This window comes from Sturnira hondurensis, unplaced genomic scaffold (assembly GCF_014824575.4).
Source record: "Sturnira hondurensis isolate 20B ecotype Veracruz unplaced genomic scaffold, ASM1482457v3 Scaffold0006413, whole genome shotgun sequence".
NCBI classification, from domain to species: Eukaryota; Metazoa; Chordata; class Mammalia; order Chiroptera; family Phyllostomidae; genus Sturnira; species Sturnira hondurensis.
In genome coordinates this window covers 50,391,404-50,409,440 of record NW_028079044.1, presented here as the reverse complement: position 1 = coordinate 50,409,440, position 18,037 = coordinate 50,391,404, and positions in this window count along the sequence as shown.

Below are 18,037 nucleotides of genomic sequence, written 5' to 3'. Positions count from 1 at the left end.
GTCCCCCAGGATATAATCAAAAACCTTTATTAAGCCGTAAATATGTTCCAGACTGTCTGCTAGTTCCTGGGGATGTAAAGATAAAAGACATTACCACTGCCATTCATGAGGCCTAGGTCTGCACCGGCGAGAGTTATAATGAGGAGAAGGAAAAGAGGGCATGAGTAAAGAAGCAAGAGCAATTTCAGGTTGCCATGGGAGCATCGGGACAGAGGGACGGCGTCTACCTCCAGCTACCTTCAGGTCACCATGAAAAGTAAATATTTCAGAGATTTGAATATTTCATCACAGTAAGTCTTTGAGCTCCAGTGTGTCGTCTGCTACTTACATCTCCTTTCAGTCCGGCCACATTTCAAATGCCCGACGGCCGTGCGTGTTTACCGGATTAGACGGCGCAGATCAAGAAGTTGTCAGTTCTGTTCACCGTAGAGTGATAGAGCAGTTCTAATATGAAGGCGTAATTATTTTTCCAAAGTGGCAAACAAACTATGTCACTCTCCCACTTTCTTCCTGAGTGAGAATTAAATGTTTCTCATACTTTACCGACAGCCAGGTGAGCGTCACTGGGAGTGTATTTCCAAACCGGGGCACAAACGGTTGGAGGCTGGTCAACAGTTAATGGAAGCCTAGGTTTGGGAGTCACCAATATAGTCTAACGGGTGGCCTTTGGACCCTATTCGAACAGACACGGTGATGAGAAAACCTGATGACCAGCCGGTGGAGCAAATGCTAACAGTGGAGGTCGCCCACAGTCACCGCTCCCTCCCTGCTTCCTTTCCTTCCCACGTCCTCAGCAGTGTTCCAGTGTCTTTGTCCCACCGCGGAGTTCCCATCTTCTCAGGCGTGGTCATCTGCTCGGTCCTCAGTGGTCTTTGCTCAGTACGGAGCGCTGGTGACGTTAAGGTTACATGATCAGGGACATGCTGTGGACTGAGTTGCTGCAGCGGCCCCACTGGGAAGCATTCTCGCCAAGCTCTGTTGTTGAAATGGAATCAGCAACCCCTGGGCAGCGGAAATGCAGCCGAGATTCCACGTGGGTCATTCATCAGAGGAGACAGTGGCACACCTGGTCTGAAGCAGCCCACACTGATAACCCGCGTGACCTTGGTCAATCACTTAGCCTCTCTGAACTTGGGTGGTAAAAGCTGCTGAACTATATTAATAGGAGCTCTTATCTTACAAGCCTGCTACTGAAAAAAAAAAGAAAGAAATTCTTCCAAAGCCTGAACAATTCAGTTATTTCGCGCAGAGGTGCAGAAACCATGCTCCACTAGGGGGACAAGGAGGGGTCAGCAGTCGCCCTTGACCTGGGGTGGGGGGTGGGGCGCGCCGAGCTGAGGTCGGCACATGCCAAGTCCAAGGCGGTATTTCTCGACTGGCTGCGCCAGCACTCAGCCGCTCCACTTGACAGATACCACTCTGGCACTGGGGTAGAAAAAAGACACAGTTCTCGTCCTCACGAAAAGCAAGCAGAACCGAAGGAAGAAACGAATATTCTATCAGATGCAACCCGTACCGTGAAGGATGCTAGATAAAGCAATCACGGAAAAATGTAAATCACGGGTGAGAGGAAACCGTGCCGCCTGTGAGGAAAAGCACCCTCAGAAAGGGAGGGCGAGGGCAAAACCCCGGGAAAAGAGTGTGGTGTTCACGAAGACTAGGAAAGTGGGTGCGGCTGAAGCCAAACCTGTGAGGGGGATCCTGCCAGGAGGTCGGAAAATGAAAGCAATGGACTTCAAGTTCTCGGCCTTGGACAGATGACTACACAGTTTAAACACGTTCCTGCCGAATCGAGTATGTTATGCCTGGCGGACTGGGGTTTTGTCATGATAGCGTGAAATGCTGTCTATGAAAGGGTATTGCAACCTGAAATTAAATCTTTTAAAGCAGGGGTGTCAAACTCACTTTCACCGGAGGCCACACCAGCCTCGTGGTTGCCTTCAAAGGGCCGAATGTAATTTCAACTCCTTGACAGTTAAGGAGTAGTTAGATTTATACAGTCCTAAAATTATTTCAGCCCTTTGAAGGCAACCGTGAGGCTGATGTGGCCCCCGGTGAAAATGAGTTTGACACCCATTTTAAAAGGTAAGAAATCAACTGGAGGAGCTTCCTGGATCCAGTCCCATTGTCTACGGTGAAAATGCCACCAGTTACCCTTGTACCACGGCCTCTCTTCAAGTCTCCCAAACATACTGTGAGAGTCACGCATATCTTCTGAATCAACCCAAATGTCTGTCTCTAATTCTCAAATGCGATGACAGACAGCGCTTTTGGAAGAGCACCATCATCACTGATTTTACCCACTGTTGTTGTTGTTGTCCCGTTATCCTTGTGAGCGCATTAACATAAGAATGAATGAAATCTGCAAGACCCTCACTTTGGCTCTCTGTCCCTAAAGAGGTGCGTGGATACTGGACTAAATGTCTTTATGCTTTTTCTCCTTGGTGATATGTGACGATCAGAAAGGAAAGGAACATTCATAAATCTGTTACGATTATATTTCTAATCAGGAGATGAACTTCAAGAAAGTAGGTTCTGTGGGGTCCCAACATTTCTCAACGTATTCGAATGATTCTGGTTCTCAAACTGAGAATGAAAAGTAAATGAGCGTGATTGGGGAGCACTAGTTAGTAGATTTGTTCATATAGCTGTCATGTTATCAGTGTTCTTGTACGCCTGGTTTCTGACATTGGAATAAACTTACGTTTTTCCTCCAGCAATATCACCCTACTAATGCCTAAATTTTTACAATCAGTGTGTGCTTTTGATATATTTGAAAGTACATTTTATGCACAGAAAATAATTGAAAGATTCATTTAGCTTTAAAATGAACATTTAATACATTAATATTACAAAATCAGAATCCTATTCTGTGCTTTTGAATTTAATTTATAAATTACCTTATTTTCTACTTAAAAACCCAGAAAATACTGACAAAATTTTTGGATCAACCTTTACACTTAATCAATTAAAGTCCAATACATGTTTTAAACTACACATTTAATGTGTTCATTTTCATTTTTAAGTACTTCAATTCTCTAGTAAGTTAAGCTTTCCAAGTACTTATCCAACTTCCATAAATCTAATACATCAAATTATAAGATGCTCTAACACTTTTCATAGATGTAGTAACATTTTCTTAGACTATTCAACTTAGGATGACAAGGAAAATCAAATTTTCAGCCGCACATTTTAAATTGGAATCTGCAAGATAGTCTATAATGTAGTGCTATACTTTAATATGCCAAGTTCTCCTAAATTATAAGTGATTAAAAAGTCAAATAAGCTCAGATTATTTCCAGACTTACCATGAAACTATTAACGCCACAAGTTGTAATTCTCTGCATCAAGTTCAGAATTAAGTTTATCGCTTCCTATGGTTAAACTCCTCACTCACACATCAATTCATTGGCACAACCTCACTGCCTACTACGTACCAGGCCCCATTTAAGGTCCTGGGTCTAAAACAGTGAGGGAGAAAAAGGTCAATATCCCCAACCTCATGGAACATAAATGCAGAGCAGTCCAAGGGCAGAGAGAAGAAGCAAATACATGTTTATTGTTTATTTATTTATTCGTGATAGTTCGGAAGGAAAACACCACAGAGAAAGGGATGTTGGACAGGGAGTCTCACTTGGGTCGCACTGTCGAACAGCATCGCCAAGAAGAGACTTCCCGGAAAGGTAACCATCGAGGAAACACCTGGAGGAAATCAAGTTTCCTTTTGGAATCTGGAGCAGTGACCTTTCAGGCAGAGGGAAGGCCAAGTGCGAATACCCTCGAAAGGGAAGTGTCCGGAGTGCCACAGGCTGGAGCAGGCGGGGCCAGAGAAGAGAGGGAGGAGCTGGAGTTCCAGTGGGAACAGGTTCTGGGCAGGGTGGGGCCCTCTCCGTCGTTTATTCTGAAGGAGAGGGGAACTCAGGGAGTGCCTGGGGAGCAGAAGCCTCTGGATGTGAAGTGATGTAAGGGAACCTTGAGCCAGAGGACTCCAGCTGCGATACCGAGATGAGGTCCTGCGTGTGCATCCCCAGAGGATCGGCAGCAACGGTTCTGACCAGGGGGGGAACGAGAGAGGTGCTGAGTAGTCAGATTGTGGGTACATGAGAAAGGTGACCTTAAGATTTTGCTGATGGATTAGAGGTGAAAGTGAAGCACGACCTTAAGATGTTTGGCCTCAGCCACTGGCAGGATTAGATGGCAAAGAGCACAGGAGGAGGGAAAAGTAGAAGTCCGTGTCCCGGGCATGCTGAGTTCAGAAGCCGCACTGACCACCACGTGGAGACATGCAGATAGACTGTGAGCCTGGACCAAGTCGCTTCCGTGTGAGGCAGATTGGAGAGGACCTGGTAACCAACAATTTTCACGGGATCGTGAGAGGCAGAGCTTCTCTCTCTCTGGAGGGATGTGGGAAAGACCTCCAGGCTTACAGTCAGCTCACTCTCCATGGATTCAGTGTATATCTGAACGGATGGTTCAAGTGTCGTGTGTGTGTGTGTGTGTGTGTTTAAAACCGTTTAATAGGGCACAGTTTAGATCATTGTCTGATTCACTCTGAAATCTTCTTTACATCCTTCTCCTCTGGAGGGCCACCATGCTCATGGATATTTAAATGAGTTTGATTGGATTCTATTTCTACCTCATTCATCTTTTGGGAATTAAGTTCCCACCCTAAAAGCATTCCTGCAAGAATCACCTCCACTGATTTTGTTTTGTTTTGTTTTGATTCTATACATTTCTCCCTCTCCAGGCTTCTGTGTGAAGGTGCAAACCTTGTGGGGAGGAGCCACACACTAACAGCAATCACGCTTTAATTTTTCTTGATCCGAGAGAGCTAAGGTGGAGAGAAAATGCTTTGGTTTTTGCAAATGGTGACAACAATGCTCCACGTGGAGAGCAGGGTGCTCACAAACTAACATCACCTCCTTAATTGTGGGGCTGCGGCCCTGTTAGAAGGAGGACACATTTTCCCAGGCTATATTTGTGTCACAGTAGGAACGTGCATCATCTGTCGGAGCTACGTTACCCAGTTACCCAGACCTCACCACGGTGACCCACATCCCCCTAAAGGAAAAAAACTGCTCCCGGAGGAGTCCAAGCCGTGCTATGTGATTCTATCCATGAAAACCACCCCCTTCCTCAGCCCTCCGTAAGGCTCTCTGTGCACCAGCTGAGCAAGGGCTTGGTAGGAGAGCGCCAGCGACTACAACCAGCCAGGCTGCTGCGATCTCAGGTGGGACGTGAGCAAAGGCAGAGAGAGAGAAGCCCAAGGCCGACCGCTGTCTAGGAGGACAGTCCGACGGCCCAAATTCCTCAGGGGAACTGAACTTTGTGGAGAAGGGTGACCTGGCGTGGAGTGTCAGTTACGTAAGAGAAGAGACGCAGGTTCGACTACTGTGCCCTCCTAAAACAAGTGTTGGTCAAACAACAGCCAAATGAAGAGCCTCAGCACCGAAACGAGTACGTTTTCAACCACTCGGAAAACTTTTCTGAGGATTCCCGGTAGCCCCAGGTGCTCTGCAGAATAATGGGCTATTAAAATACCGAACGGGAGACTTCACACCCGTCTGTGTCCGTGGAAAGTGGTCCAGGAAGGTGAGGGCATTTTTGCAATACAGCACAGCCTGTTGATGTGAGAACCTCAAAAATAAAGTTCATAAGAATAAATCAGTAAAATACCAATGTCCGGGCTGGAGTGTTATTCAGTCAGACTTGAGTGAAGACTTAACTTCCTATTCTTTTACTTCACCACACAGTGATGAGGCTGTGGTTCTTTAAAAGCAACTGAACATAAGATGTATCATTTTCCTCAATTACTGCATGCAGTCCTTTATTTTCATTTGTTCAGGATCTTCTGGGTGTAGTTTTATCTTGCAAGAACCGTATGACCTTCCAGCAATTTTGGATTTGGCTATTTTTGCTAAATCTTTAGTGTTCTCTAATTAACCAGATTGCTTTATTTTCAGTTTTCTTACAGCTTAATTTTAAAAAAGCATTCTGTATGCAGTTTGGTGAATTTCCCCATTAAGTAATCCTGTCTTCTTACTGTCTTTACTACGTTTGCCCCAATTTCTCTTCTCTCAAGTGAAGAGATTAAAAACTTTATTTCTTTCAACGATGCACTATGCAACTTAATGGGTATTCATCTTGTTTCATTTACACGTCCACTCTTTTATTCTCAGTATAAACTTCTCTAACCTACAGATAACTTTATGTATTAAAAAAATAAGAAAGATCAAAGAATCTTGTGTTAATTTTTGCATGAGTTTTTTTTCATGTAGGTATCTTGTTTGCCAGTGAAATATTGAATTGCTATAAGGCTAACATTTTTCCAAACATTTTTTTTTTACTTTGGAAATTTAGGAGGCTTCTTTACAGAATACTTTCAAGTTCAATCTCACTACAACCTCATATAGTAACCATCAGCAGTATAATCAGGAAGTTCAAGCACCAACGCTGAACAGCAGCACCGAGACACACTCCTCGTCTCTTCTCCAAAGCGCACACACGGCTGGGCGTGGGCTGGTGGCCACACCTGCCTCAGGTCCTTTCCGAAGGCTGTAGGTATGATTAAGCATCAACAGAGAAAACATTCTTATTCAGTGGATGTTACCTAACGACTAAAAGTCAGTGGCTTGATAAGACAGCTATTTTTTCTCATTTAAAATATTTGTGATGTGAGAATTCCAGAAATACACCAAGTAGTTTTGAGTATTCTTGATAAAATAAACTGTGCATTCTTGTAACCTTGTCGTGATACCTCAAGACCACCACTATAAACTGTAATTATCAAACTAGTCTGTCTCACCCATATATCATCCGTGTTTCCTGTCGTTTCTGCTCCAAGTGAAATCAGCTGAAACCCCATCCTGTATCTCGTGTGAGGTTTCATTTCTAACCGAGATTTGAGCAGCCTTAGAGCTTCAGCTCTTCCTGCTGGACAGTTCCATGCGATTGTCTTCTCTCCATGGTGCTCCACCTGGTTCTTCCTACCACAAATTGCCAATGACAAAAACGAAAACAAAACACGAGGCCCAGAGTTCACTGTGGGTCGAATTTGAGTGCAGCAGCAGGAGACGGCCGGACCCTCCGCGCAGTGAAGTCCGGGCTTTTGCATTCTTAGCTCGTGGGTGGCGGAACACGAGCGGCCTGGGCGCTTCTGCCACAGGGACTCTCACTACAGCCGAGGGCGGCTACTCCCCGCCTGGCCTGCGCCAGCATGCGGGCACTCACGGGCCCTAGCCTTTCCCAGTTAACAAAAGAAAGCCGCGGGCAGCAATTACCAGCTTATCTTCCTGGTTTGGTTTTGTTTTCTAGTGAGTCTTTTTCTGAGCTATCCTGCTTTGTAGATTTTGTGATACAGAATGTAGTTTGGGGAGACCGGGGCAAGGCCAGACATCCCGTCTTCAATGATGCTGTTCGTACAGTCACGCATTTTGTCCTTTTCCTTTGTGCACAGACACTCAGATGGGTGCCTGTTTTGTTCGTTGTTCTATTCCCTGTGTGTTGAATGGCGCCCGGCACGTAGGAAACATGTAATGGTGAGTAAGTATATCTTCAACTCTATTTGTATAAAGCAATTATAGTTATGTTGTTTCCTAACCAAGAGTAGGGAGAAAAATCTATTTGTTCAGGGAAGGAAAACAAGGTAGTAGAAGAATCTATGATTTCTTTTGTGCCCCTTACATTTCAGGCACTGTGTTAAACGTATTTGTCTATGATGTGTGATTTAATTTGCATACTGCGCACTAAAGTAACCACATTTAGAAGTGAGAAAACACTGGCTTAGGTCCATTCCGTAAGCATTCCAAAGTTGCACAAATCATAAATGGCAGAGTAGGGTCAGTACACAAAATTATTTTTCCTGGGTTGTAAGGGTTTTTGATACTGATTTTCTGATTTGATCAACATAACAACCCTGCGACAGCAGGTGTCGGTTTGCCGTCAAACAAACGGAGACCGGGAGAGCAGAGATGATCCCTGCAGGATCACATGGCTGGGGTGTACTTGAACCTGGAGTCTTAATAAAGACTTTTAATGATAGATTAGAGCCCTGTTCCTCAGAGTGTGGCAAACCATCAGCTTGATGACATCTGGTGGCTTAGTGGAAGCTTCACTCTTGCAGGAGCAGGAGTTTTCCTAGTATCTTGTCTCTCAAGAACCCAGTGAGGTATCTGGATGGTGTGGGTCCAGTGGAAGATGACATGGATCCCAGATCAAAATAACAAGAATGCCAGTTTAAGACACCTGCCCAAAACCTGTTCACTACTACAAGTTGGGTTGATTCCTTAGCACTTCATGAATCTGAACTTCAGGAACCCATTGAAGAGACTCAACACATTAGAATTTAAAGTTTGGAAAATCTTTGCGTATAGTTTCAGGATGAGAGAATTTATCATAGGAATTACAATTTCTTCTCCATCTACCTCATGAAATAAAAGACTGATGGAAGATGCTGTTAGCACACTATTAATGGATGCTGATTAAAGTCTTGCTTTTAGACAAAAGAAAACTGAGAAAGGCAGAGCACACGGAACCTCACGGATGGCTCCTGGAACAACCAAGGTGGGCCGGCGGGGCTTGGAGATGGAGACACAACGCTACAGAACGCTTAGCAGCTGAAGCTCTGTGTTCCTCAAGTAGACACAGAAATATGAAAGGAATTATTCATGTGAAAATTTTGTCTTTTCTCTACCCTAGAAAAATGGCCTTATTCTCTGTTAATACACACTCTAACAGATAAATCCAACGGAACATTATTCTATGGGTTCTTTATTCTCTTTTTTACTATTTGTAACAGCACCCTTCTTTTAGATGTTACTTTGCAAATAAAAATCATGTAACATCTGGAACTGCTTAAAATCAATTTCTTTTCTCCCTTATTTTTCTGTTCTATAACTAAAAATGGACTTTCTAATTTGCATCATGCTTTTTCTCTCTCCCTTTCCTTTATAAAATAAATAAATAAATGCCATCTGGTCTAACAGCTCAGTTGCCAATTATCAGCCCGAGGCAATCGGAATCTGCCAGATAGTCAGTGCAGAAAATATGGTTTCGGGAAGAAATGCTAACAGAGCCCTTGCTGCGGTATGTGCGGCTCGGCTTCCTGCCAAATTGCCGCCCCGTGAAAATGCTGCCTTATATCCCAGGGACTTGCAAGACATCCTCGCATCTGCGTTATGGTATATTAGCACCTTGACTTATCTTAATGAAGATGTCTTAAAAAACTCAACTGTTTCATAGCTAATGAAACACACTGACATCTCAAGAAAAAAATCAGATCAGCACTCTTCTCCTTGGAGCCGTGGAGTTCTCCAGTGCCTGCATCTCCAACTCGTTCACTTTCCTGGGACCACAGCGCCTCTTTGGCTGTGGCCAGGGAGAAGCAGGGCCTCTGCCCTGTGGTACCCACCGGGACCAAGGCTGCTGGGCCCACAGACAGTAGTCGTTCACTGAGGGTCCGTCTCATCAGCGGTAAGTACTCGGCCGACTGGTACTGTGTGTACTGTTTAACACAGCAGAGCACCCCCCTTTCCCTTCGTGATGCACACACCTCCAGAGCCCCATCGGGCCTGGGAATTCTACTCCCGACTCCGGCGCACTCCTTTCCACCTTCTCTGCCACTATCCGGGTCCAAGCTAATAACATCCCTTGTCTGGTTCCCCTTCAAGCCGTCTATATGGTCTCTTACAGCCCGAATGCCCTCCACGGCGTTTGGTGTAAAAAGATGAATCGTACCATGTTACTCCTCAGCTTAAAACAAGGCAACGTCTTTACATTGTAATTAAGGATAAATCCAAAATCCTTGTACAGCTGAAGGTTCTTTGTGAACTGACCTTGCTTCTCCTAGATCACCTTCGTCTTTTCATGGCTCCACTCCACAGAGCAGTCCTTGGACCCAAAAGAGCGAACGCTAAGTCTACTCTGTTCAACATTCTTGTCTCACAACCTGACTGTGCCTGGTATAGAGTAGTCACTAAGCAAATATTCTTTGAATTATTTCAGATTGAATGTCCATTCTTATTTACTTTATAATTTTAGACAAGGAGTCTGACAATTCTTAGCCTCAATTTCCTTACCTATAAGGTGAGAGAACTTCTCAGATATTTTTTGGAGGATTAAGGGAGAATCTTTGTAAAGCACCATTGGTTACACACACGCACACAGTTGAATAAATTAACACTAAGCAACTATTTTAATGCTGGCTCTTCCACAATTACCCTTATGACTTTAGACAAGTCCCCTTCAGACAAGTTTCAAGTCTCACTTTCTGACCTGTATAATGGCACAATAATATCTTCTGAAGAGAGTTGCTTGGAAGGATTAGATGAAAAAACATTGGTAGAAAACAGAGCTCGAAGTACAGTAAATGGTCAGTAAGTAGGATAACCATTGCTATATCATTAGTGACTTACGGCCATAGAATAAGTAAAAAGGTGTGAGTTTCGTACCTCACCAATGTCAGAAGACCCCACCTTTCTAGTTCCCCAGAAGCGCCTTTGTTCCGTCCGCTGCTCCGATTTCACTGCATGTGCACTAATGCGTGTGAAACTCCTGGACTCACGTGGGGCAGAAAGCTTCTTCAGGAGCCTGGATTTGTATTTCTCCAAGAAGCCTCTCTCTTGTCACCCCACACCACGCCCCCATTATCGTCTGCTTCTCTCTAAGCCGCCCCTCGGCCACCACCTGTGTCCTCCACCTGACACACCCCAGTTTTATACCGCAGCTCCCAGCCCGTGTCAAGCCTTGTCATGGGTACTCATAGCAGGTTTACCTTTCACCCAGTTTGTCCCTTCCCCTGACGTCTTCTCCCTTCACCTAAGGAGCCCACTCCCCCAGTCCACAGGAGCTGTCCTGCGTGTGCTCCGTCTTCCCACCACCCCGGCGGGTGTGGGCTGCCCCCTGTGCCGACTTCCTTCTGAGGGCGATGACACTTCCCACGGTGTTCACACAGCCCAGGGCCCGCTGTGTGACTCCTAAGTAAACGTGCGTTAAAAGCATAAAACCCCAGGTGGTTGACATCCCCAGCGCACATTCCAAAATACCCGTATGAGGTGTTTTGGTCCTGTCTGTTGTACCCATGAGAGATACATATTTGTGCATTGGAGAGAAAAACAAACAAAAAAATTTTACTTGGAACCGTTATAGTATTGCGCCTACTCTTCCTGCAGCTTATAAGAGAGAAGGAGAGGGGATGTGGGTAACTTCTCGGGTCAGCAGCTTCTCATCTGAGTAATAGAGACATCAGCGGTGACCTGGTAAAGTGGCGTGGATGAAAACACTTCTACCAGAGAAGTGTCCATTAATTTTGTTACTCCTTCTTCTTGAATGAGAACATAAAGGGAATAGCTTACAAAAAGTTACAAATCGTGCTGAAGACATTTGAAGTGGACCCATTGATGACCACATTCCCATGTTATTTACCGAGTGAGGCTGGCGGCTCCTTCCTTGAAAGGCAGCAGACCCCCGAGTTCCCGTGGAGATCCAGGGTGGGGGCGGAGAGTGGGCGTGTCCTCCCTGCCACTCACGGGGTACTGCTCCCAGCCCTCCAGCATAAAGCCTTGTCCTTATTATCTGACTTGGCAAAGATAAAAATGTTGTGATTGCTCGTGAAATTAAANGTTGACATCCCCAGCGCACGTTCCAAAATACCCATATGAGGTGTTTCAGTCCTGTCTGTTGTACCCATGAGAGATACATATTTGTGCATTGGAGAGAAAAACAAACAAAAAACTTTTACTTGGAAATGTTATAGTATTGTGCCTACTCTTCCTGCAGCTTATAAAAGAGAAGGAGAGGGGACGTGGGTAACTTCTCGGGTCAGCAGCTTCTCATCTGAGTAATAGAGACATCAGTGGTGACCTGGTAAAGTGGCATGGATGAAAACACTTCTACCAGAGAAGTGTCCATTAATTTTGTTACTTCTTCTTCTTGAATGAGAACATAAAGGGAATAGCTTACAAAAAGTTACAAATCGTGCTGAAGACACTTGAAGTGGACCCATTGATGACCACATTCCCATGTTATTTACCGAGTGAGGCTGGCGGCTCCTTCCTTGAAAGGCAGCAGACCCCCGAGTTCCCGTGGAGATCAGGGTGGGGGCGGAGAGTGGGCGTGTCCTCCCTGCCACTCACGGGGTACTGCTCCCAGCCCTCCGGCATAAAGCCTTGTCCTTATTATCTGACTTGGCAAAGATAAAAATGTTGTGATTGCTCGTGAAATTAAATAGCAAGCTTCTCAATCTGTTGACACTGATTGGCTTGATGACTTAAATAATTTAAAGGACAAATGGAAATATGAGAGAACTGAGATAAATTCAGGCAGTGTTTTCCAAAGCCAGGAGTAGTATTTTCATACTCCAGGCATTTAGGTAAGCATTTTTGAACATGATACAAGCATCAAAGAGAGTGGTAATTATCATTGAGGACTTGCATTATATCTGTTAAATTATTTGGTAAGCATAAATGTTACATTTTTTCTTTTTTTTCAAGAATTTTTATTTGTTTTTAGAGAGGGAGAAAGAGAGGAGAGAAACCTGATGTGTGAGAGAAACAACCAGTTGCCTCCTGCACGCCCCCTACCGGGAACCTGGCCCATAACCCAGGCATGTGCCCGGACGAGGAATCGAACCGGCAGCCCTTCGGTTCACAGGGCAGTGCTCAATCCACTGAGCCACATCAGCTGGGGCACAACATTTTTTCATTCCACAACTAACCAAAAGCTAAATTACTTGTTTCTGCAGGCAATGATGTTGTATTACAGGGACGATGCTGGCTTCATAAATACAATGCCTTCCTCTATGGTAGCTTCACAAAGTACACAATTATCTTGTATACTGAAATGTAATTGCAGAGTACATCTGTTAAAATTGTGGAATTTTTGAATGAAAAATATAAATAATGCATTATTTGTCACCAGAGTTTTCATGTGCATATTGCAACCCGCACAACAAACTATTACTACTTGCATACATTTCACAGACCTTCTTCACCTGATGAAAAGGACATTAATTCAGTAACTCATTTATTCAAAACATGGTTCTCGTGACTGAGGTCGACAGAGATGAGTAAATCATTTCCTTATGCACAGTCGTGAAGTTTACCGTAGGGCTGCCCTGTAAATGGATAATGATAGTGCCGTGTGGTGTTTTCTGTCATGGTGGTACTGTGTAAGAACAGAGAAATGTCACCGCCATGTAAGGGGGTCTAGAGATCTGGGGGTGAGGGTTGAGGAAGGGAACATTTTACGAAAAAAAAGAACCTTTTTTAATTTTTAAATATATTTATTGAGCATTGAGAGTGGATAGAGAGGAAAACATCGATGTGAGAGAGATACTGTGATCACCTGCCTTCTACGCATGCCTCACCTGGGTACTGAATCCACAACCCAGGCATGTGCCCTAACTGGGGATTGAACCTGCAACCTTTCGGTGTATGTAGCATGGTGCTCCAACCAGCTGAGCCACACTGGCCAGGGCACAAAGAAGAATCTTGATAAATGAGTAGCACATCAGGGCTGGTTGTGGAAAGGCAAGAGAAGAAAAGAAAGCCTATTTTCTGCAACAGGAAGGATCATTTGGAAGGCATAGATGTGTACATATGGTATTTTCTGGGAATTTAGAGTCACTTCTTCCAGATGGAATGACATGTGTGAAGTAGAGTGGTACAAGGTGTCACTTGAGGTAATGCAGAACCCCAAATCATACAAATTATGAAGGGCGTCTCATATTAAGATAGGGAGTTGGAAATTTTTTCCAGAAAGCTACAGGGGATCGTTGAAGGATTTCAGCAGAGAGGAGGTAGTATTGGGCGTTTGTTTGAAACGATTAGTTTGACGAGTCTCCAGAGGGAGACCGGGGAGACCCAGGTAAGAGGCAGAGACCAGATGGAGGTGATATGACGGTACCTCGGTTGAGGAATGACAAGGCTCCCACCAGAGGGATCGCTGCGTTGAGGAAATAGACACGGTGTGGTCCGAACAGCAGTCAGACGTGGCGGTATTTGGCGAGGCTCGGAGCTGGACAACCAGATGGATGACGCTGCCCTTGCGAAATCCAGCAGAAAGGGTGGATTTGGATCACTGGGAGGGGGAGATTAAACACTTTATCTGAAGGCGTGCTCTGTGTTATTCATTAGAGTTGCATATGGATTTATTAAACGAAATCACACCATGCTCTATCCGGGTAAAATCATTGGGTTCTAAATTGCTGATGCTTTGTTATACAGAAGAAGAATGAGAGATTTAAAGGGAAATTCATCCTCATGTATCCAACAGCCTCATTTTACAGAAAAGCAAAGTAAAGCTCAAGGGGAGAGAAATATGTCCAGCCTACGTAACTCCCAAGACTCAGAGTCGAGGCTGCCGCCAGCTCGGCACTGACCGCACTATCTAGTAACCCAGGGTCAAATGCATATTGGCTGGCAGTGATTTCAGACCTGGAGTCTAGGGTCTGAAGGGCAGCACTGAGTTCCTGGTGGCCACCAGAGGGGTCACCCTGTGTTCTGAAAATCACCTCACAACCCCTTATAGCCTCAGTTATGGTCCGTGACCTTGGTTTTGCTCCTGCACGGCCCCTGCTCTCTAGTCTCTGTGAGGTCTGATGTCTGGGCCATTAAGTGCTTGTCCAGGTCCTGGTACCCTACCTGTGTCTGTCACTGCCGAGGCCATTCCAGCTCCCCTGCGTCCAGGCGCACCTAGGAAGTGCCCCACCAGGCCTGGCCACATCGCCACCCTTATGCCCATCGCCCACCTACAGTCACCACCGCACGCACTGTGCGCTCCTCATCAGCGCTCTGTCTAAATGTCCCACCCTCTCTGCTCGCTGCTTTGCGCCCCCACCTCTCACTGCTGATGCTCTCATGGGCTGCAGCAGCCTCAGGGGTTTCTGAACCCCTGGGAGAGGCCTGCCTTTGGTCAGAAATGTCGGAGGATGAAAAGCATGGGCTTTGGAAACAGGTGATCTGGGTTTAAATTCCTACTCTGCTTGTGTAACAGCTACTGATTGGAAGTTTTTCTGAAGATGTTAAGCCACTCTGAGCCTCAGTTTGCTCATCGCCCCCATGGCGGCACCACGCCGTCACACAAAGTAGCGGTGCGCAGCCCCAAGTGTCATCCAGATGTCACCTGCTTTTGCACTGTGACGACCCTGGCCCAGACCTTCCTCACTGTGATGCTAGGCCCTTGCAGCGCTGCCCCGGCCAGAACTCTTTAGAACCGTCATCAGGTCACCAGTCCTTAAACCAGCCACTGCCTTGCCACGGCACTTGGAGTGAAAACCGCTCACCAAGACAAGGCTCCTTCCCCTCACCTGTGCCCCAGCCCCGTTTCTGAGACCCCCCCGCTTGTCAGAGTGTGGGACGCACAGGCTGTCTTTCTCATCTTTAAGGCTGTCATATTCATGGGAGCCCCAGAGACCCGTGGGCCTGCGGCTTCCTCTGGCAGGAGGGTGGCCTGTGTCCTGGTCAATCTCTCCTCCACCATGGCCTCTGTGCCCGGCCTTCACTGCCCCTCTCTGCCTGAGTGGTCACCTCATGTCGTTCCTGCAAATGCCTTTCCACTCTCTGAAGCATTAAACTTTCTGTAACGCCTGTATTATTTGTTTGCTTGTCATTTATTTATCTACATAATCTATCTCTTTTTCCCTCCTGTGCCCGTCAGCTTCATGGGAAAAGGCCCGTGGGCCTGCTTCCAGAAAAGACAGTCATTAAAAACAGGGGCGTTGGAGCCCGACCTCCCTGCACTGATTCCTGCTTTCGCCTCCTCATGGTTGTGTGGTTCCCATAGTTTGTTTAACCTGAAGCAAACAACAGCAAAAAAAGCCCAACTAATTACAGTGTACCCAATTTCAAACAATACTCAGCACATGGAAATTCTTCATAAATGGCATTATTACAGTTGTCACTGTTACCTGCCCCACACCTGGACGAGGGGCAGGCACACAGGGCGCTCGGCAGATGCAGATACGTACTAGCCTAGCACTTGGGCCTCTGTCAGTGTTGACCAGCGGGGTCTGCGCATGTTCCGTCAATAATACTATTTCTAATTTTCAAAAGAGCAACACATTATTCATCAGCAGCAGTGTTAACAATTCTCAGTGCCAGGGTTTTGAAAATATGCCCCAAACCCAAGAACTGTACTGTCTCTTGCCTTATTTTCCTAATTTCCTTTTTCTCCATACATGTGGACTCAATGCTTACGGGTGTCCCCAAGCTGGAAACCCGGCGGTTGGTAAACCAGGGCCTTTGTCCACACAGCTCCCAGCCCAATGCAGACAGAGGCGTTGGGAAGGACCCTGTTCTTAGGGAGACACGGAGAGTGCTTTGGGGTCTGCGAGGAAGCGATTCCGCGTTCTTCCTAAGGGCAGAATGTTTTTGCAGAGCAGACGCCAAAGGCACGGCAGTTGGAGTAAAAATGAGGAATTCTTCAAGTAAATAAGACAGGAGGGAGATTCCGGGAAGACAGAAGGGATCGTGATGGTTTTGAAAAATCGCCGTTCGGGGAAGCGTGGGAGGGCGATCGGCCACAGTGCCCCGGCAGCACGGAGCTGGCTGGTCGAAGTCACCCGCAGGCGGAGGTCAGGTCACCCAACGGAACGGTTTTGCAACTGAGTTTTGTAATACAGTCAATGGGGAAATACCAAAGGGTTTTAAACTCTGGAAGCCAACTGATTATATTTGAGTTAATTTAATTACCTTAAATGAAGATATTATTTCTAATTAATTCATCATAATTAAATAAGAATAATGAGGAGTTTGGGGGCAAGCAGTCAGAGAAGTAAAAATGTCACTTGGAACGCTTCCCTGGCGTTCACACGTGGAAATGGGCTCAGGCTGCACCAGGAAGGGAGAGGGAAGGGAAGCAGAGGAGGGCGTTCAGGACAAACGGCCGAGGCTGGGGCTGCGAGGGAGGGGGAGAGCCAGAGCTGCCCGGGTGGAACTCCTGTGGGACGTGGGGTCTCCGTGCACGCCAGGCACACGGGCACACGCGAGGGTAGAAATGGGTCGATGGCACAGGAGTCTGGGTTTGGAAAAGCTGCCCTTTGTCTGTGGGGCATTGATCTGTACCTTTTTCCTTCTAGCCTGTTAGTCATGTAGTGACCGTTTCCTGGGTCAGGGTGTTTGTGCAGGAGTTCATGCGTAGGGCGACCGTACCGGTTTGATCGGCACAGTGCCGGTTTATGACTCACCACCCTGGAGCAACTTTTAATATCTCTCCCTTTTCTTCACTAAAGTGTCCTAGCTTGCATCATAATTATATGATTCCTAAATTGTAAGGAAATCCAAAGCCAAAAAGTTGAGAACTCTCTGTTCTAATAGGAATGTGTAATCTAGTACAGGAGACAGACATGCTTGAATAAAATTTTTAAAGATACTCCCAGAATGAAAAAAAGGAATAAAACTTGCCAGGATTCCCAAGGCAAGAGTCACTTTTAACTCGTGTCCCGGCTTCCTGGGTAATGGCATTGTGAGGTGGAGGCAGAGGGTGCTCTCTGCGAGGACCCACCCGAACCATCGCTCCAGGAGGATGGCCTCCCTGGGGGCTAGACTGAGAGACTGGGCAGTGGGGCCCTCCCAAACATACGGGAGCTGGGCAGAACCACCTCCAGTTACAGGGGAGGGGCCCAGGAGCTTCGAGGGGAAGTACGTGGTCACGTGGAGACGGAACTCGAAGGCCTCAAGCCAGATGTCAAAAATGGCTTCCTCCACACTCCACCAATCTTCTTGTACGTGAGAGGGCTATGGCCTCATCTGGAGAGGCCACGCGGTCACCCCCTGAGGCCAGGCCCCTAGGTGGCAGCCCGGGAGCAGGAAGGGGGCCCCCCTTGAGAATGGTGATCGCTGGTGAGCAAACGTGAGTGACGCCCTCTCAAAGTCGATCGGCTAAGCTGACATAGCCAGGGTGATCCAGGAGGGTGTTACGATCGACAGTGTCAGAGTCGCCCTTGGATCAGGCAAAGTTAAAATACTCAGACTATCAGATGCAACTGCATTAATAAATCATGAAAAAGAAAATCTCAGCAAGGGCTGCCCATGTTGTGAAG